The following is a 6,692-nucleotide window of genomic DNA, read 5'->3' as shown; positions in this document are numbered from 1 at the left end:
ACTCTGAAAACTTGATTCGGTCTCCAGCGGGGCAGCCACAAAGTATGTGCTCTGCAGTTTAATCATTTTCCAAACACAGACACACTGTGTTCCGATAGTCCGAGTCTTTGCATATCATGATTCAAATGACAGTGACCTGTAAGAAAGCCTGTTAGACTTTAGTCCTACAACTACTGAAGTCCTATAACTGTTTGATTATTAAGCTTCGAAGGGTGATTAAACGCCTTGGAGTGAGCCAATCCTGGAACTGCCAGAGGTCCATAAATCTTCTTGCTATCCAGGTGTTCAATCTTTGTTTGGCAAAGCCTAAAGCGATGCCAAAGACAGGTTCTGGTCCGATGAAGCTGCTTGCAGCACTCACTTTGCAAGAAAGTCAGTAGCCTCATTGCCTTCCAGACCAGTATGGCCAGGAATCCAGACCAGGGACAATCTGTTGAGTCTTCCTATTGAAGAGAGTTGTTTTTGGCAAATTTGCTACCAATTCAGACGTTGCTTGGTAGGAGCCAAGAGCTTCCAAAGCCGTTTGACTGTCCGAGAGTGTTTCATTGTCGTATAGGTTCCTAGGCAGGTTGATATCTCTGTCCTGGGTCTGCGACTGAAAACACCTGCACCATTAAGTGTTTTTGAATACCTGATTAATTTTTCTACACATTTGATGCAAATCGTTCGATGCATTTTTTTCGATAGCAGAAATTTGAACATTCACCTCAGTTTTTGAATCAATCACTAATGAAGCAAAAAACAAGGCGTCTCATAATGTAGGGGCAAATGATAAAATCGGTTCACTTTGGATGATAATTTAAAATAATAGACACATTTAGTGAAATGCACTTAAAATATTTGCATGGATTATGGCTCCATCAAAGCGAATATGTGAGTTGTTTAGAACCTCTCGTTTCCTTGGCACAGATTAATGAAACTACTTCTATAACACATAACGTGATTGTTTTGGAATTTTCTGGCAGTAGAATAGGCAAATCTCTTTCGTGTAGAGATCTGCATTTTGCATAACATTAACCACAGTGGAAAGTTGCATAATGACAAATTATAATAAAAAATAGATTAGACTCGACTACTTCCATCTCAAATCGTACATCGGTTGACGAGCTCTTGTCATGATTTTATTTGAATTTCTCATCAATCTGAAATTATGAAGTAGATATTGAAAAAAACATAAAAAAATTATGGTTTATAGTAGCTAAACAAATATTTTTTTTAAGACAAAACATAAGCACTACAGGAAAGTCCTTAAGACGCTCTCAGAGCGGTGCCTATGCAAAAGTAGCGATTCACATTAGATTGGAATCCATTTGGAAAAACGTTCTCAGGAAGTTTATTATACATGAAAGCAGTTCTCCAGACGAAAGATTTCTTAAACAGTGAAATTCGGGATGTACTGAGTTGAACCTCAAAACTATGAGCAGCCATAGTTCGTTCCGTATTTTTGATATGTACCGCTCTTGGTGGAATCAAATGTCACTTGAACACTTACCGTGAAAGTATCTATAGAAGAGAGAAAAATCTCCAACCGTTCTTCGATGTTCCAGGATACCAAGGTTGCAAGTGATGTTTGCGTCTCCAATCAGGCGGATGGCTCTTTTCTGGATGGAATCCAGCAACTCCAGGGTATCTTCAGGGGCAGAGCTCCATACATGAGAACTATACTCCAAAGAAAGTCTGATCTGAGCTTTATAAAGCATCAAAAGTTGCTAAGGTGTGTACAGTTTTCTAGTTCGAACAGTGTTCCAAACTTTTGAGAAGCAGCCTTTGCAATTCCAGCGACATGATTGTGCCAAGACATATTGGTGTCCATTTCAACCCCCAACAAACCTATCGAAGGATAAAATTGTCTGACCTGACATTATTATATCCGGTTCGAAGACATTTATCTTCTTGGAGAAAACTGATTACTGGGTTTTTGTGGCAGTGAAATGAACCTGGCTACTTTCACCACAATATTTCACAGAAATATCAACCGCAACAGCTCTTGATTCTTCATGTTTCTCGATTGCGTTATTCTAAATATGGGTGACATACGATAGAAGATCGTCTGTTGATCTTTGTTTCCGAAAAAGCCATAATGATGACCGCTCAAGATATTGAAGTCTTCCAAACACTCAAGTATATGGTGGTTTACGACTTTCTTCATGCTTTTTAATATCACTGATAGCAAAGCGACTGGTCTACAGTTATTTGGAAGATTTTTCTTGCCGTTTTTGGGAATAGGCTGAACGCGAGCAATCTTCCAACAAAAAGGAAAAAACCCTTTCTTGGAAGACTGGTTGAAAAGTCAGCAAAATACAGGTGCGAGTTCATTTGCGCACTTTTTAAGTACGATGACGGGCTCTTCATTAATTATGAGAGGTACCGGCTCCATTGTTGAAGAATCAATAATATTACTAGACATATTCAAACATATTTTATATTCGCGGAAAGTTCTGTTGCACAAATCATCAACAGCCATTAGTAAATGGAACAATGCTTATAAACTCCATTTTACGTTTTTTCTCGCAATCCAGTTTTATAATAACGCTACATTTCTCAATATTTCATATGTTTCAAACAGAATAATTTTTCAGTCAAGGGTGAATATTTCCTCTCAAGCTAATCTGAAAGTAGACCTTGATTTTTATTGCCATCTGAATTATGAATAATTATAAGAAGGCAATAAACATTTTCAGGCTCGAAAATGCGATACTGAATTTTATGCAGCACAATTTGAACTTTTCAAAAACCAAGAACACACGAGTTATCTATGTGTCATTTTCTATTTCTCACAGTCATTCCTACGAATTTCTAAGTCATCACACTCAACAGTCTAGAATTGAATATTTGTGAGATAATTCCATTTTTCTTCGGGAGGTTAAAAGCTAACTGGGAGTAAATAACTCGAGGTCAAGCTGAATGTCATTGAACTTTCTTTAGTTTTCAATAATATAGTATTTCAAAAAGATAAAGTGAGCCAATAATGGTCATTCAATCAGTATTTGTACGCCTCTGCACTATTTCTATTACCGACTTCTTGTTTCCGTACTTTCATATCAATTAAGAATAATAAAACCTATATAGTGATTACGAGAATATAATTGAGAAATACTACCTTATATGCATAACTTGAAATACTAAAAATACTCTTTTTCATTACTGAATATTTTTGTGTACATATAATGGAACAATCAATGAAAAATGATATTATAACAGATGTGATTGATTTTGGCAAGTATTGCATTAAACAACATAATTAGATTGGTGCTAGCCTATTTACAATAAAAAAACGCAAATTCATGATAATAAATTGCTACAGATCCCCTTGTGGGGACATTATGGCGATACTATCTGTGCTTCCACATCCGAAATGAAAACGGTTCAGGTTGGAGTGCCACAGGGATCCATCCTGGGACCGATTCTCTTCATAATGTATATAAACAATATAGATAGAGAAATTTCATACCCCCTATTTTATGCCTATGCAGATGATATATCGTTACGAACAGATGTCTCAATTAATAAATATGAAAATGTTATGGCTCTAACTTCCAAGTATCTCAAAAATCAAAATCTAGTTTTAAATACCAAAAAAACTCAAGTAATTCGTTTTCATAATTACCAAAACAAAGTAACCCTTGATCTGAATATCAATAACACAAACCTGCAAAGTACTCACACTGCAAAATTTATAGGTATACATAACGATGAAAATTCAAATTGGAAAGCCCATTGTGATCAGCTAGTATCCAAGTTAAGCTCAGCAACTTATATGTCCAGAAATTTGAGGGTTGTTCTTAATAAAGACCAACTAATGAAGGTTTATTATGCTCAAGTCGAATCCAGGTTGCGTTACGGTGTTTGCTTGTGGGGTAACTTAACAATGAGCAAGAATGTTTTTATTGCACAAAAAGCAATACTTCGATGTATATTTAATATTTCTCAGAGAGATTCCTGCAAATTAATTTTTAAAAGATATAAACTTTTAACTCTAGTGTGTATATATTTTTTTGAGTTATTCGTCTATGTGTTTACGAACAAAACCGATTTCACCCTGAAAAGTGATATCCATAATTGTGATACACGTCAAAAGGGACTAATATACCTAAGACCCCTAAATATAAAATTACCCAAAATTCTCCTAAATTAATGGGACCTAAAATTTTCAATCAATTACCAAATATAATAAAAACCACCAAAAACCCAACAAAATTCAGAAATAGTCTGAAGTCGTTTTTGTTCGACCATTGTTTTTATACACTGAATGAATATTTTAATCCTTTTGCCTCATGATTACTCATATTTTATCTGAATATATGTATTTTTTTCACCTCGTATTTATTTATTTACTTGTTTTATGTTGAATATGTGTATGTGCTTTGACAATTCCTATATGAAATGTAAATGTTCGTCATAAAGAAGGAAATAAAGAAATCTAAGTATCAATTTTTTATAGTTCAATTAAAATAATCGAATTGAAATTTTCAAGCCAGTTCAACCGCTAGATAAACTATACTTAACTTTCCTCATTATCCGGGTTAATGATCGATTTTAATTAACAAACATGAAACTGATTGAACTAGTTCGCGACATTGAATTAAGTGAACTTTTTTATTTATTGACAGTAACACTCAGCTTATAGGTCAGTAAACCACTGGCGAATCATGACAATACAAGCAGCCGACTCGGTTTCGCACGTGTAGCAAAACATGCTTTCATTTTTTCTGCCAGAGTGTCACATCACCATCCATGAAAGAGGGGTGGAAGCCTCTAAACAACTTTAGAACAATCCAGAACATTCGAAAGTGTTCCACATCATTCCAGAACATTTAGGAACATTCCGGAATGGGAAGGAATGCTCGGAAATAATCTGGAACATTCAAGAACATCCCAGGTCATTGTTAAACTATCAAGGCAGTTGTACGTTGCGATAATCCTCTATTCCCTATCCATGGAAATGTTTACATTTTCCGAAACGTGCTCTTGAAGATATGAGAGTTGGAAGTTCCAGTACTAGAAAGTTCTAGATCAGTCCAGAACAGTCCGGAATAGCATGGAACGCTCGGAAACCTCCCGAAACATCCCTCAATCCCCCATTCATGAAAACGGTACTCGTTTTCATCGAAACGACGTGATTTTGAAGACATGTGGTAAAATTTTTGCCATTCATGAATTCCAGAACAATTCAGTACAATCGGGAGTATTCGAGAGCATTTTACTACATTTCGGGACGTCCTGGAACATTCTGGAGTATTGTGAAATGTTCCAAGATCATTGCGAAAGGATCCAGAACGGTCTCTAATGCTGTGGAATGTTCTGGAACATTATAGCCTTTTTGTATGGATTGAGCATCCATTTGGTAGGAGTATATACAGCAAGATCTGTCGACCTCTTATAATTTGAAGTTCATTCTTTCATTCCATCAATATCATACAACTCCCTGGTTGAATCAATTATTAGATATTGCATAACAGTGTGGGGAGGTCTGTACGATAATGCATTGGGTAAACTTCAATCAACACACAATTCCTCACGAAAAATGATTAAAAAAAAATATATTCCACCATTCAGCTCTTCAATGATCTGTATCTGTATCTGCAGAGTAGGGAGGGTGAGTGTAGACTCACAGCACATAGGCCACATGTGACCCATTGCACATCCTCCCGAGCAGTTGTCCTCCTAGGTCATCGTCCATCTTATCCTCTCCAGGAAGGTGGACAGGTCATTGGGAAACACATCTCCTTTATATCGGCAGGTGTAGGCCAATACTCGCCGAACACACACTCTCTTTGGCAATTTTGAGATGTCTCACGGTGGCCTCCACGAAGTATTTGGAAGGTGCAGCGATATTACTGTCATTGCGCGGCTTCTTCAACCTTCTTGGGGTTCCTTCCATGGAGGTGCACAAGTGAGGGAGCTTTCCTGCAGGAGCAGCCGGTTCCTTGCTTTTATTCAAGGCGGAGATCTTGGCGCCCACCGCAGGAAGTGCCCTTGCTGTTTTAGGTGATCTGCTATGTCCATCCTCATTCCAAGCGGTAGAATAGGGTGGGTGGACATTTCTGTTCATCCCCAGCCAGCCCCTTAGATTAAAGTGAGCACTTCTGTCCAGCCTCGGGATTAGTTTTTGTATTTGTTGTTTCTGTTTTTGTGTTGTTTCATTCATGTGTGTTCCAACGAGGAGCAAGGGAAGAGTTGGTCACCTCTGGCGGAGCCCCGCATTACCAGAGGTAGGATAGTTACAATGAGGTTCCGCCCAGTTTCCCAAAGGCATCGTTCGTGACCGCATATCACTCTGCGGCCATTCAGCTGTCGGCACGATGCCTTACACCTTAGGTTGGGTAGGCTGGTCCAAAGGCAAAGGCTCTTGGGGGTTTTTGTTCCTCTCACCCTACTTATTTCTGCCACTAACCAGAAATCCGGCGACCCCGTCCATAAGGCCATATTGGCTTTCCGGACAGGGCCTCCAGTCCCCTATCCGCCACCTGGGGACGCGCCCGATAGGTATCCCAACCCACGGGGCTCTACAAGGATACACTTGATACAAGATATATCTATCAGTCATTGATCTGGATCTGTAAGGAAGGTCTCGAAAAGGAACTAGGCATCATCGAAATTGACCTTCAACTGAATGGTTACTCCTAACTTCTAGTTAAAGCGAAATCCATTTGACGACTGATTATACAAAAAATACCCTTTCCTTAAAATAT

This window comes from Leptinotarsa decemlineata, unplaced genomic scaffold, assembly GCF_025532065.1.
Source record: "Leptinotarsa decemlineata unplaced genomic scaffold, Ldec_3_MD MMD2_tig00000035_RagTag_RagTag, whole genome shotgun sequence".
Lineage (NCBI taxonomy): Eukaryota > Metazoa > Arthropoda > Insecta > Coleoptera > Chrysomelidae > Leptinotarsa > Leptinotarsa decemlineata.
This window is presented reverse-complemented; position numbering follows the sequence as displayed.